This window comes from Manis javanica, chromosome 6 (genome assembly GCF_040802235.1).
Source record: "Manis javanica isolate MJ-LG chromosome 6, MJ_LKY, whole genome shotgun sequence".
Classification (NCBI taxonomy): Eukaryota; Metazoa; Chordata; class Mammalia; order Pholidota; family Manidae; genus Manis; species Manis javanica.
This window is the reverse complement of record NC_133161.1, coordinates 96682360-96696755: the sequence shown is the minus strand read 5'-3', so window position 1 is coordinate 96696755 and position 14396 is coordinate 96682360. Positions and strand designations below refer to the sequence as shown.

The following is a 14396-nucleotide window of genomic DNA, read 5'->3' as shown; positions in this document are numbered from 1 at the left end:
TACAATAAAAACATCATATTCTTTCATAATATTCATTTTACAATTTCAGATGTTTACACCTTTCCTCCTGCATCTATAGGCACTAGGGCCTTGCAGTCCTCTTTATCTTTTATATAATAACACTAAATCTTCTCTTACTATCTTACTATTAATATAATAATATTCTGTCATGAATTTATTATAAACTTCTATATATGGGATATTTATAAATGTAAGTCTTCCTATTTTGCTCATAAATTTTTCTTCAAAGGGGATACTCTTCTCATATTATAAGCAACATAAAGAGGGCTGTGGGCAATGGGGACTATTAATTTCTACTACTTTGCTGTTTCATATAAGTTTCTTGGGAGAATGGGTTTTTCCATGGCCCAGGTTCCCATAATCCTTCTCTGCCAATATTCTAAAGAAATCCTGGTTAGTCATATTTGAATTGTTACAAAAGGGAGGACAAACTGCATCTAGTTTTGAGAGGCCTGAGTTGTTCTGCGTCACTTATTTGTGGCAGTATGCCTGGAATAGTTGGTCTCGTAACACTGCTTTTGTTTCTGGAATTGCTGCTTTGATCAATATTTTAGGTTATGTTATTTACTAAAGATGAATAAATTTTAAATACATAAGATTTCTCATATATGAGCCCAATCACCAACATCATAACTGCAAAAATAAGTGTGGGAATTGGCAGGCGCCATCTATGAGGTTTCCTGTTTTCAGGATTCCTCCTCGTGCCTGGACCTTGTCAAACAGCATGAGCAGCATGGCCTGTGCCACGTGTTAAAACATTGTCAAGAAGAAATGCGAAGGATACACTCTTCTGAGAAGTGCCTGGCCTTAATGCTTGGGTTACCTAAACCAAAGACCTGATTTATGGTCTGCAGGGCAGACATAATACATCTGCTTTTCATCTGAGTCGTTTCACGAAATTACCTTGTGCCTAGGTAATTTCGAAATATCCCCCCTAAAACAAAAGCCTGTACTGTTGATTTCTGTGTGTACTAATCTGTAGAACGTAGCTACTGGAATCCTGATTTATAACCTTGGAAGAAAGCTTTCCTTCCCAGAGCACTTTTCTTCTTTGGAAGAACTGTGTTTCTCTGGCAGCTGTCCTAAACCTAGCTGAAATGATACTCCAATAACTCTTTTCTGGAGTTTTATTCTAGGATTTTCTTTTCATCAACAACATTCATGTGGGGATGTACTTTGAGGTGTCTTTTATGTCCTGATTGAAATGTATTTGTACTAAACATCATCTATCTCTTTCTCCAGTATTCCACATAACCACATAACCAGTGGTGTAGAGCTTTTAATTTATTTAACTTGTTTATTTATTTATTACCCAAAGCTTAGAGAATCATCTGCAAATAAATATTCCTTTGAGAGATTGAATCATTAATCATGGTCTCCGTAGTACTCAGCCCTGTGGAGTTAACCAACCTATGGAAGGATACAAAGCTTTTTATGATACAGTTAGTAGCTGACTAACTAAAGCCCTTGGTTTTTCTGCTCACCAACCTATGTTCACCATCACCATTGATGTTCATTGGCCCTCCATCTTCCAGACCTCTCAGACACTGTGTGTACAACTCTAGAGACAGTAGCAGGACTCTGGAACTAATTAGAAATCAGGGAAACTGGGAGTCCAACTTGGAAACAGTTCTTCTTTTTCTAACTTCTCTGTCTTTTTCCCTTCTAGCCCCTAACTATAGCCATGCCCTGCAGCTCCATTTGAGGGCATCTGCTTCTCTTCCACTTTACTTGGCCACTCAAGGAACTTGTCCATTTTTTTGATTTCTTTGGAAGTTCAGAACATGTCATCCCAAAATGTGCCACTTTGGTATACTGACTATTGCCTTAAATCCCCTTTCTGGAGGATTCATCCTCCAGGGAAGATTGGCTCATCACAAGGAGAGGACGCTGGAAGCTGACACCACACCCAGACACACTGTGCACATCTCCCATCTATTCTTACAAGGGCCCATTCATCTTTCCTAAAAATCATTTACTCTCCCCTAAATTGCTACATACCCTCTCCCTTTCCCCTATTAAAACAGGCATGTAAACTCTCAAATCTCACTGCTTTTTTGAAGATTCACTTTTTTCCCTGTGATGCACAGAACATGTATCAAAACTTAGTAAATGTGTCATCCTTCTCCTGTTAATCTATCTGTTGTCAGTTTATTTCAAAGAGCAAGCTGAAGAACCTCAGAAGGCAGAAGGAAGGGCTTTCCCCCTACGCTTTGATCACTGTATCCTGATCAGGATGTGTACAGTACATGCCACTTGGGATCTCCAATCTTCTACTTTCAGCTGCTTCTAGGACACTGCCTTTCAGTTGGTCCTGTCTCCCTCACTTCAAATGAATGCATCCAGACCTGAACTGTTTGTCTCCTGCTGCCTCCTAAAACCAGCTTCTCATTTCCATTTCTGGAATTATTCTGGTTAAATTTTCTAAGACTGGCAATCTAACCTGGAACCTGAAGGGGACTAAATATTTATTTTATTCTGCATTAGCTAGAACATGAGATTATGAGTTTCTTAAGGGCAGGAGTTATTCTTTAACATTTATATCTCTTATAGTGCCTAGTAAAATATATTGATGAATACCTATTAATTATTTACTGGTGGATTAAAATACTGTGTTCTATAAGGCAAGGTAGTATACTTCCCAGATGCACTCACTCATCAGCTAAAAATTGGTAAGAAAACATAGACATATCAGAGCCTACCCATTTCTGCTACCTTCAAAACAATTCCAGGTGCCTGGTTTACTAAACTCTGGTAGGTAGCAGAGTTTCTGGTCTCTAACTCTCAGCTTCGGTTCTGTTTAACCACACTTGTGGAGTTGACAGTGATAGAAGTGAATTATTCTTTACTAATCTAAATTTAACTGGCTGGTGAGCATAAAAAATGAGAAATTAACAGTGAAATCCTAAGAGTATCTCCAATCATTGCATAATTATAATAGTACCTGGAGCAACTAAAACCAAAACAAAATAAAACCCAACAACCCTCATTCTAAAAATATTCAATCTTTCTTATAAATGTTATGGTTCAGTGTGCATAAAGCTTTGTGCAATACACCCTTAATAGGACTGTGTACAGCCTACATTCTTCAAAGGCATTTTTTTTCTGAGACGGAAGAGACCTTTAGAGACTTTACCCTCTTGTAATACATGCACTCTTTACTTTGATGCAAGAAAAACCACAGCAGAGGCTTACAGAGAGGCGCCTGCTATTAACACCCCTCTAAGAATTATCCTGGAGCCCTAGATAATTAGTCAACTATGTAAGATCTTTTCCCATCTTTACAAACTAACTCTATTGCCATACAAGATTAGTAAATAAAACAGCAGGATTAAGGGCTCTGCTGTTAGACAACAATGGCTTGAATACCTAGGATGATTTATTAGAAAGATGCCACAACTCCCTGGGTGAAGTCTTTAACGGAAGTGATAAAATGTGAACAGCTTTGGAAAATGACTCCCTTTTCAAATAATTATTGTGAAACTGATTTAGATATTATTTATTATTATTTATTTAATGTCTTCCTGCTTATTGCATTTTCTTTTTCTAAGTCTGGAATTAACAACTTAAGGTGTTTTTTTGGCTATCTAACATTTTTTTCATTTTTGTTCCATCTCTAACAACAACAAAAACTCTGTAAATAAATGTACTCTGTGAAAAAACACATTAAGGCTATTTTTTCCTTGGCAGTTCTATGTAGATCTATGCCATTCATTCACTTAGTTAACCATTTGTTGCCACTATGTTATTGTTAGTAGTGAAATATTATTGAATTATTATTACTCACAGTACAAGGAACATTGTGCTTAGGGGCCTAAAAGATGAAAAAGAAAATATACAAAAAGTTTAGATTCTAATAACAGAGTAGAACATGTATCAAATAGCCACAATAAAAGCAGAGTATTAGAAATGTCACCCACTTACCCAAAGGGAAAAGGGGCAAGAGATTCTGGGGCAGTAAGAGCCAGGCCTGGGAGGCCCCCTCTGAGACAGCATGAATTCAAAGACTTCTCATCCTTTATTCCCAGCACCCAACTCCATCCATTCTAGCCACCAGCACTTTGCACAGGAGGGATGGTTTCCACCTCCCCGATTTACCCACACCTAAATCGAGAGAGACCTCATTTCCATCCCAGGAAAGTGTTGTTCAAAGTGTCTGTCTCCAAGAGAGAGAAAATCCCCTCATTTTGCACCCTTCACCTGCAGATGGGTCTTAGAGATGGGTCACTTGTAAAGGAGCACCTCTATTGCTGCTTGTCTGACAGGCTCTGCAGTGGGCCTACTTCCCCTCCCACTGCAGAGCTGGAGAACAGTAATTCTCTGCACTTTCTATGCAGAAGACGCCATTCCACAGCAACCACAGCCCTCTCCCACTGCTTTTAGCATCTGGGGTCACACCATGACACCCTCTGACATGCCATGGTACAGCAGAAAACAAATGCACACAGGCAGAAGATTTAGGGGACACAATCTGAGCTGAAGACCTGCCTGGTTTTCTTCCTGAGAGCAATGCCTAAATCACTATTTCTGAAAAGTGCTGCTGGGGAAAATGGGGCTACAGATGAGGGGGCTCCAGGCTGCTGGCATCATGCTCCATTCTCCTGCCGGTGGCAATGGAGAGAACATGGACTGGTAGACTGTTATGGAATCTTCCCACCACCTCAAGGATGGCCTGACATGCATCAGAGCCGTCCACTGGGTCATCCCAGCACTGGGGCCATGGGAAGAGACAGGGGTAGCAGTGGTATCTGCTCTATCAAGACCCTTTATTGTGGACTTAATGAAATATTCACATCTCACTTTCCCCACCCTATACCTTTTCCAGATCTGCCAGGTCTAATTCTCCTGCTCTTAATAGTTTCAGCCTTTTGATTCTAAACTCTTGGCTCTTTGCTCCTCGTAGGATCTGGATGCTTACAGTTTTATTGCTCTTTCTGTCTCTCCTCCAGCTTCTGTAATCAGCTTCTCAATTGTTTCTGAAGGTTCCAGCACAAGTCGTTGAACTCATGCCATCTCAGAGGGACTCTCCCAACCCTGACTCCTGCTTTTCCAGAATCTCTAGCTCCTTTTCCCTTCGGGATTATGAGATTCAGACCTGCAGCAGGTAACAAGGCGCTTGCCAACTGAAAATTCAAGAACAGAATAGTTATATCAAGGCAATACTATACAAGAGTAACTAAGATGTGTTAGTTTGACAACAGTGACTAACTGTTGGAATTTGAGGGATTTGAGGGGCTTTGCAATAACAACAGAAGAATTTCTTGCTTACGTGACATGAGAGATGTAGATCGGCTTCCGTTTTGCCGGCATTGAGAAGCTCTTCTGGGCCCTGCTCAGTTCTGGCACCCAGGTTGAAGGAGACGTTTCTACATGAGACCTGTTTATTCTCATGGCAGAGGGCATGGAAGCAAGAACACCAGGGGCAACCCACATACTGCAAAACTTCTGGATAAATAAAGCTGATGTCACGACCATTTGTGACTCACTGGCCAAAGCACAGCTGGGCCAAGTCCAGATTCCATATCCTTCTTCCCTGGGATACAGCGCAGATCACTTAACACAGAGTGGGGATGCCAATCCCATTTTAGAGAAAGAGCAAATATTTGGAAACAATATTATAGCAAATATAGGTTAGGGGAGGAGTGAGGAAGGAAGGGTTCCAGTTACTTGAAAAGGGTACAAAGCAGAGTTTTGTCCACAAGGAATGGGCAATAACTCAATTACTAATGTTCGGGGTATAAATTTTTTTGATTACAAACTCTAGACACCTAACTCAAATTAGCCTAAATGAAAAAGGGACCTAATAGGGTCACATATCTGAAAGCCCATATGGAGCTGAGGCATGCTGGTTGTATGCTCATAATAATGTCCCCAAGAGTCACTTCCCCTCTATTTCAAGTAGCCTCTTTTATAGAGTTTCAAAATGACCTCCAGAAGCTCCAAGCTTACCGTTGATCAACTTAACAACCCCAATACAAAGAAAAATGTTCATTTACTAATAGCTTTAGAACAAGTCTGAGTTTGACATTCATTGGCTCTAGTTGCCTGGCTTGTTCACATGTCCAAAACTATTCCAAAGGGATGTAACAGGTACCTAGGCCTGGGTCACACGCTCACACCTAGAAATGGAAGTACAGTCAGCCACACCTGAAAACATTTGGGCAGAGATTGGGGAGTTTTCCTGAGGACACTTGAGGTGCCCTTACCAACTGGGAATGTGGAGGGTCCCACCAGGCCATTAGGGACAACTGTTGATTATTAAGTGTATCCATGTTAGGCAAGGGAAAGCGAAGTTTCACCAACAAGGAGATTATGGCAGGATTTTTGTAGGTTGAGGCTGAGGACAGTCAGGCAGAACTCTGGTGTTGTTGGGTGGGATTTTGGAAGTGGGGAGTGAGTAGGGCAGGTGGACAGCGCTTTCAATAGTTTGGAAGACATGAAGTGGGGATTTTCCAGTAAAATGCTTAAGGAAACATCTCAGGCCTCCTCAGCAGCTGTAACCACCAGCTTGACCCTTGACTGGTTGTAGGTTGCCTTCTTGGTAAACATGCAGCTCTCAATGGAAGAGAGATGGCATGGCTGGTAAGAAGAGTGAGTCACAGCGCCAGTCTGAGGCCAGCCACTGGGCCTGCCTGATGTGGAGTTACTGGGATGCCTAATCTAAGGCCCTTTGTAGTCCTCTTGCCTGAGGATGGAGTTGGCGATCATCAGGAATTTTGAGCTGTAAGTTTGGGGCCCCCCCAGTATTGGTTGCGAGGCAGTGACTGAGCAGGTCACATGAGTGGCATTTTCCAGGGTTGTTGCATTGGTCACTAGAATCTCCTAATAAGCTTCCCATTTTTCTTTTCATCCCTGAAAGTTATGGGCAGCATTGGGTTTCGGGGGGACAAGCAAGAAGGTTTAGGATGTTAGAGAACAAGACAGAGGGGATGGTGGTGGATAGGAAAGGGAAGGGTGTGCACCCAAGGAGGGAGTCAAACCTTTCCTTTAAAATGACCTGGGGTCACTACAAGAAGAGGACGCAGAGTTAGCCCGCTTGAATGAAACCCCACCCTCACCGGCCCCTAATGAGCACTGACTGACTTCTTCCTTGTTCACCGAGGTTAATGACCTGTCCCCTTAGCTGTCTCACAGATGGGTTTTAGAAAAGCTGAAAAGTTCTCAGTAACTCTTATTACTTTGGAAAACTTCTCAATTTCAGTGCTCAGATTTGCATCCCCTAATCATTTTTCTCTAATGAAAAAAAATCATTTTTCTTTCTTTGACTGCCAGACAGTCTGAACAAAGAGTGCTCAAAAATAGGACTCAGGCCACCCCTGCAGGTAGAAAAGGTTTTGACAGTCACCCCTTTGTGTGAACACCTCTCAAAGGTGTCCTTCCCTCTTTGCAGAGTCTTGTGCTCAAGTCCAAATCTCATTGTTTCTTAAATTGTTCCTTTCTTTCCTGGGCTTTTGGAAAACAATCAACACAATCAATTTAAGGGGCTAATGGCAGAAGCAATGAGACTCTTTTCTCCATTTTTCCCATTGTCTTTCAGGACAGGGGCCTCATGCTGGGCAATCACATGCCTTTATTGTTGACAGTATTGATTTGGTGAATTCAGCAAGAAAGACCAATCCAGAATTAGAAGCATTCTTCTAAAAAAAGATGAATTTTGTTTTTTCCTGATGTTTCATGATAGATTGGCTATGTTCAAGTAAATTAGTTTCAAATTTACAAACTTAAAGAAAAAAATGTAGCGAATACTGCTTCATAGTTCTCATCTTTGAGTATAGGACCTGTGGTAACGGTCTTGCCCTTTCTCTGCTGCGCTCATCACCACAGGTTGAGCCAGCAGCTTGTGTTCCTTGTTTTCTGCTCATGTGCGTGTAGCTTGGCACCTGTTCACTTTCTAATAAGGGCACCATGGGAATCTTAATTCCTGCCCTGTGTACTGTGTATAGCACATCCTGAATGCAGAGGCAGAGGTGGGGGCCACTGTTCGCATCCAAACTGACTGAAGAAATCATCTCCCTTTCCACTGTGGTCATTAGTAAGATTCACTGGCTGTTTCTCAAAGGTAAAAGTTGAATAAGCATCTGTTGAAAGAATTAAGAAAACTACTGATTTTAGTTTTCAATGGAACATAGAGGTGTAGATGTTGGAAAGCAAGGTACATATTCGATACATATTGGGATAGACTTATGTTGTGCCCTCTCAACAGACATCTATGGCATATCCAACCTGCTGACTGTGCCCGTGTCTCTTCTGCAATTTTGACGATGCATTGGAACCCTGATTGTCTAGCTTCTGCTGGCCAATGCAAATATGAAAGGATAAGGAACAAGCAATGTACTGAAATCTATGCACTAGATGCATTTTATGTATTACAAATACTTCCTAATAAGTCCACTGTAAATATTAGAAACTACTTTGATTAGCTATGGGCAAGAAGTTTATAAGAATGGATTAGAGAATCTTGAAGTTGACCAGATGTCTGTGAGCCCAGGATGCAGCTGTGCTGCTTTTCTTCCCCCAATTCCAGGAGAGAGAAGGATGCCTAAAGGGGGGTGGTTGGGTCTGCATCACAAGAAAGCGTGACTCACTGCTCTCAGCCCAAACAGTCCTTGCCTTAACCTAAGCCTCACTAGCAGGGAAGCCAAGTACCCCAAGTGACTCATTGTCAGAACATGGGCAAGAGTGTTGTTATTATGCCAGGGTTCCTTCCTCAGTCAAATGAGCAAGTTCTCCGAGATGATCCCTAGAGACCCTTCTAGTTCTAAAATTTGATTATTCTTTTTAATCTAGGGATTTGCCCTCTGAAACAGTTCATGAAATTATTCTTTAATACCACATTAGAGATGAAGGACAATTATTGTTAATCCTCCTTAAGGATGATTTAAAGAGAGAAGGAGAAATGGAATGCACTTTACATATAATAATGTAACATTAACGAAATAACCAGAAATGGAATACAGCGCCACAGATGACTTGACTTCAAGTCAGTTTGACATCTGGCTTTGGCAAACTACATGCTAAAAAGGGTGAAAATAGACTTCGGAGCCAGGCGAACAGGAATCTGAATTCCAGTTCCATCTCCACCTGGCCAGCTAACTCACCTCCCTGTCTGGGAAGTGGGAGACTGCCCAGCTCAAGGGGCTGGTGCAGGATCAAAATGATGAGGCTCTGCCTAATAACCAGTGGGATGTGTGGCCTGCAGTAGTCCTCAGATAACCTTGGTTTCTCCTGTAATAACCCTCTATTCTTGTGCAGTGATCCTCAGTCAGCCGTGGTGTCTCCTATAAGCACCCGCTCTTCTTTCCGTTTACCTCCATGTCATTAGCCTTACCAGGGGTCTAGCCAGTAAAGCCTTTGAACCACAATTGTGTTGTAATAGCACTTGCCCTAAAGTGCTATTATATTCTGATTATGGACCAAAAACCATATTAAATCCTTTATCTGAATTTCCTCTTTAATAGTTACAAAAACTCCCTGAGGTAGACATTGTTCTTATAGCTGCCTTTTCTAAACAAGAACCCTCTATGTTTAGGGATGTATAAGACTCCAGGATCACACGAGGCCCAAGGATCTGTACAAAGCCCAATGAAGAACCTAAGTCCATGCCATCAGCCACCACTCTGTAGTCTCTCTGTTCCTATCTTGAAAGGCATAGAATAAGAGACCATCTTCCTTCTTTCCTTCCTTCTTTCCTTCCTTCCTTCCTTCCTTCCTTCCTTCCTTCCTTCCTTCCTTCCTTCCTTCCTGTCCCTTCCTTTCTTTTTCTTCCCTTCTTTCTTCCTTCCTTCCTGTCCCTTCCTTTCTTTCTTTCTTCCCTTCTTTCTTCCTTTCTTTCTTCCCTTCTTTCTTCCTTTCTTCCCTTCTTTCTTTCTTCCTTTCTCTTTCTTTCTTCCTTTCTTCCTTCCTTCCTTCCTTCCTTCCTTCCTTCCTTCCTTCCTTCCTTCCTTCCTTCCTTCCTTTCTTTCTTTCTTTCTTTCTTTCTTCCTTTCTTTCTTTCTTTCTTCTTTCTTTCTTTCTTTCTTTCTTTCTTTCTTTCTTTTTTTCTTTCTTTCTTCTTTCTCTCTCTCTCTCCCATTCTTTCTTTCCTTCTTCCATCCTTCCTTCCTTCCTGTCTTTCTTTCTTTCTTTCTTTCTTTCTTTCTTTCTTTCTTTCTTTCTTTCTTTCTTTCTTTCTTTCTTTCTTTCTTTCTTTCTTTCTTTCTCTCTCTCTCTTCTTTCTTTCTTTTTTCTTTCTTTCTTACTCTCTCTCTTTTTCTCTCTATTTCTCTCTTTCTTTCTTTTTCTTGTTTAATTCACAGTAAAACAATGATCTTGGCTTGACTGTCTGGCTCAGTGGTCTGGTGGAACGTCACACAAAAACTCTGTAACTTCAAAAAATGGTTTGGTGGCTGTGACCACTGGCTGTCACTTCTAGCACAGTGGAATCATGATGGGGGAATGGAAAATGTGAGCACCACTTCTTGCCATGGTCTCCATCCTCCTGCCAGTCTCCCTCTGCCCCTGTATTGCAGCAGCAGAGATAAGCCATCAATCAGCTCAGGGCAGAACAATGGGAAGGACCAATCATTCTGTTCTCCAACTACAGCCAGACTTACCTCCACAGCAGTGCCTGTTGCTCTATCCTGGACTCCTGTACGGGAATCTGGCTCTGATAGTGGCAGCTGGAGAAGTTAATAGGACTTCCTCCTGAATGAGGATGTTGGGTAAATGCATGGATGAGCTGCAAGGGACTAGGAATGATACAGGAACAACAACTCATTCAGGCAGATGCTTTTGACATCTAACTCCCAAACCTGCCTGCTGCATGAGGGGAACCATCTCCCATCGGGGAGAAGTCAGTGGAGTGGGAGGCTGTATTCTTACTACTGAGTCTTTCCAGGAGCCTGGGATTCAAGGCACAAGGCTCCTGGTTCCTTCTTCTCTCAACCACCCTCTCCACTCTTTCCACTCTCACTCCTTGTGCTTTTCTGGGCTTCATTTGCCTTGCTGTGCTGCTGTCTTTAGCTGTGTGTCTTGACTTTTTGTCTGCATCACTCTCAGAGCCTGAGCTGTCAGAGTCAGATGACTTTCTATCTCTGTTTCTTTTTCTTCTTTTCCTTCTTTCTTTTTCTGGAAGAATTCCTCATGGGGTCAGCCTTCTGAAACTCTGGTGACTGCTTCTCCTTCTCTTCATCCGGTTTCAGAGAGCATTTGGTCCCACCTTTTTGCATGAACAATCCTTTTCCAAGTGGCCTTTAGAGCCACACTTCTTGCAGGTGGTGTTCCAGATAGCATCGAGGGTGACCTTCTGCCCAGTGTGATCCTGGGAGGACTGCCTGCATCCCTCTTCTTGCCCAATGATAACATTTGAGTTGAAGTCTTTCCTGATCCCTTGGTTGGCCACTTTTGTGGAGAGGGGCACTTCATCCTACTGTTTTTCATCTATTGAGCAATAAGCTTTACCCACACTTGGTATCTGACTTCTACTATCCAGAAGGTTGTCGATACCACAGGATGACACGTGAGTTTGATGGACCAGATCTTACTTCTGGCAGTCTGGGATTTTGATAAGGGCTCCATAGTCTGTCACCATAACAACCTTGGAAAATAGTGTAGAGACAGCCAAGTTCCCCAAATGCCGGGAGCCATGCTACTCAAGCTGTGTAGCGAAGCTCAGGCTGGAAGAAGACCCCCATAAGGCAGGGGCCTTCGCAGCTGGCTCCCTCTATTACCCACCTTGATTTTATTATTTTCCATTATACTATTGGCTTTGTTTTTGCTTGCATTGTTGCCAAGGGTTAACTAACCTTTGCTGAGCAGTGTGGAAAGGATGAGAACATAAACTTCCCAAAAGCTTTTCAGGATGGTGCTCCTGAAGAATGGAACACGCAGGGGCTAAATGGCGATCTTGGCATAAAGTACCAAAACCTACTTCAGTTAGTCAAACTTTGACCACCCCATTTCCACTGGGAATGCCCCCCTTGTTTACAATGCTAGTGAAACTAGTGATGGAAAGTTTTCTAGAAATAAAGTTATGAGATAATGTTGAATGGAATAACCCTGTTGACACTTAATTAATCATCTCATGAAATTTAGTTTGCTGCCTACTGTGCCCTATAAAGGGGTATAAAGTGAAGATATGAGTTTATGATTTTAGATTGATTATAAATTTATTAAAGCCTCTAAGGATATTTTTGTGGGAAAGAATCCGAGCTAACTGTGGCACTAGGTGACCTGTATTTCACCCTGAGCTGATAGACTCCATAGTCGCTGCTACATACTGCACGCTCCTACGGTCACATGCACTACTTAGAAACTGTGTTGCATAGAAACGTAAAACACAATAGAGTACATGTTGATAGGAAAAGTTTCGGTCAAGGAACAGAAAAACAGTCACCTGTCTCTAACGCTTGACCAATCATGAATAGATTAGAAAGTAAAAGAAAGAAAAAAGGTTGCCTATACTTTTTAACCAACTGCCTATACTAATTAATTATCAGAATAATAAAAAATAATCATATCCTTGTGCAAAATGGTATAAATAAAGCTGTCATCAGCAGTTTGTTGAGAGACCACCTCCATCTGACTCCGTGTCCTGTCTCTCCATATGCCGACTCCGTCCTGCACCTTCGGGCATCCCACCCCTAGGCTGGAGCTGGACTCCCACACCCAAAGTTTCAGGTCTTCCTGAATTCATCCTTAATGTTCTGTGGCTACTCCATTTCTCTCATGCTAAGGCTAATTCAAGTGTCTCTGTGTTTGTTCCAGGTCTCACTGCTGCGTCCCATCATTCTTTTACTTTGTGTAAAAAATATGAAATTAATACCTAATCAACTGTACAACCAGCCTTGGTTTTGAAACCTAAAACCAAGAAAGTAGAGTTTAGACAATGGATAACACATATCCAGGTAATGTCCTGATTCTTGACCCTTAGGCAATATTTCCAAGGGCTTCTGTTACTAGAAAAAGCACATGCATTCCCAGGGGGTAATTGCTATTCGCCTACTGAGATCACATAAAAAAAAAGAAATATACACTAAAGGAAAAGAGATAGACATAGATTACAATACAATAAGTCGTGCAAAACATAGAAAATTGAAGTGCATATTAAATTTGTACAATACGTATTTTCTATTATTCTTATTATTTTGAGTACTAAATTCTTACATGTAGCAATGAAGAAGCACAGTACATATGAGCTGAAAATTTTTTTCTGAGGTATATTATCACTTGAGGACTTAGGAATAAGTTTCCTTCTTTACCAGGAAAAATATAACTAAAATGTTTTGATCTTGCCTAAGACTGCCCTGCATTAAATTAATGGACGTGTTTTCTTTAAATACAAACTTTGCTTAATTAGAGCATGAGGTGTTTTATAAGGACAAGCATATCATGATCTAGCCTGATAGCATATGCTTTGGCATCAGACAGATCTATGTTCCAAACATAGCCTCACCCCCTAATTGAGTAACCATGAAATTTCACATATAAAATTAGCACAAATATTCTTTGTGTTGTTAAGAGAACTACAAGGGCTTTGGGTTAAACCTGGGGGCTTAAACACATATCATTACCACTACTTTTTCCTGCGATGCCATCAAAGTGGGAGTATATCCAAAAGCATATAAATCCTAAAGGGAAAATAGAATTGAGAAGAAAAGGATAGCAGATGAGGGATACCAACAGAGTTTCTGGGAGATGAAAAGTGGAAGAAAAACTGACAACATACTTATGTGTTTAAAAAAAGGGGTGACTAATAGGAGGCAACTAGCCTGGGTCACAGAAGTTCAGAAGGACCCAGGAACAGAGGCATGGGAGAGGAATGGACTACATACCTTTGCAAGGAATATCCACACCCATACATCTCCTCCTACCTCCATACAGCCAGGTGCAACCCCTCTCCTACCCCAGCATGAGGAGGGAAAAAAAGTTCTCTGAAGGAATTGGGCACCAGGAGTACAGAACTTAGAGGCAACAGGTCTGGCAGAAAATAACTTAGGGGCATTCTGAAGCAGGATGCTTGAGTGGAACTCTACTAACTGACTAGTACAATTGATAGAAAGGTAAAGGCACAGTTAAATTTCATTCATGGCAAATATGAAAAATTACAGAGAGAATCCCATGAGCAGGAGACAACATAGCACACACCCAGATGGAACTTTCTTGGGGTTCCTAAGTGTTCTGTAAAAGGTTACATGCAGCTGCTGTTATCACTTGTCATGAATTAGGTAACGATTCCACCAAGCTCAGGATGACCCCATTTGCCTTCTCCTAAGGGGTTTACTCTTTCATATAACCCAGTTCCAGTTCAATATTCTACAAACTTCCTGTAAGTCCACATGTTTACCAGGTAAAGGTCAGTACTGCAAAGCAACCCTAATACATCCTTGAATGTATTA

At 41.5% G+C, this 14396-nt stretch overlaps 1 long non-coding RNA gene and 1 pseudogene across 1 annotated transcript in view; one reads left to right on the top strand and one right to left on the bottom strand.

The window, feature by feature from the left end:
- LOC140850100 (uncharacterized) overlaps positions 1-14396 on the top strand; it is a 45837-nt gene that overhangs the window by 19130 nt on the left and 12311 nt on the right. The window lies entirely within an intron of this gene.
- On the bottom strand, positions 9993-12694 carry LOC108397789 (zinc finger CCHC domain-containing protein 17 pseudogene; annotated as a pseudogene).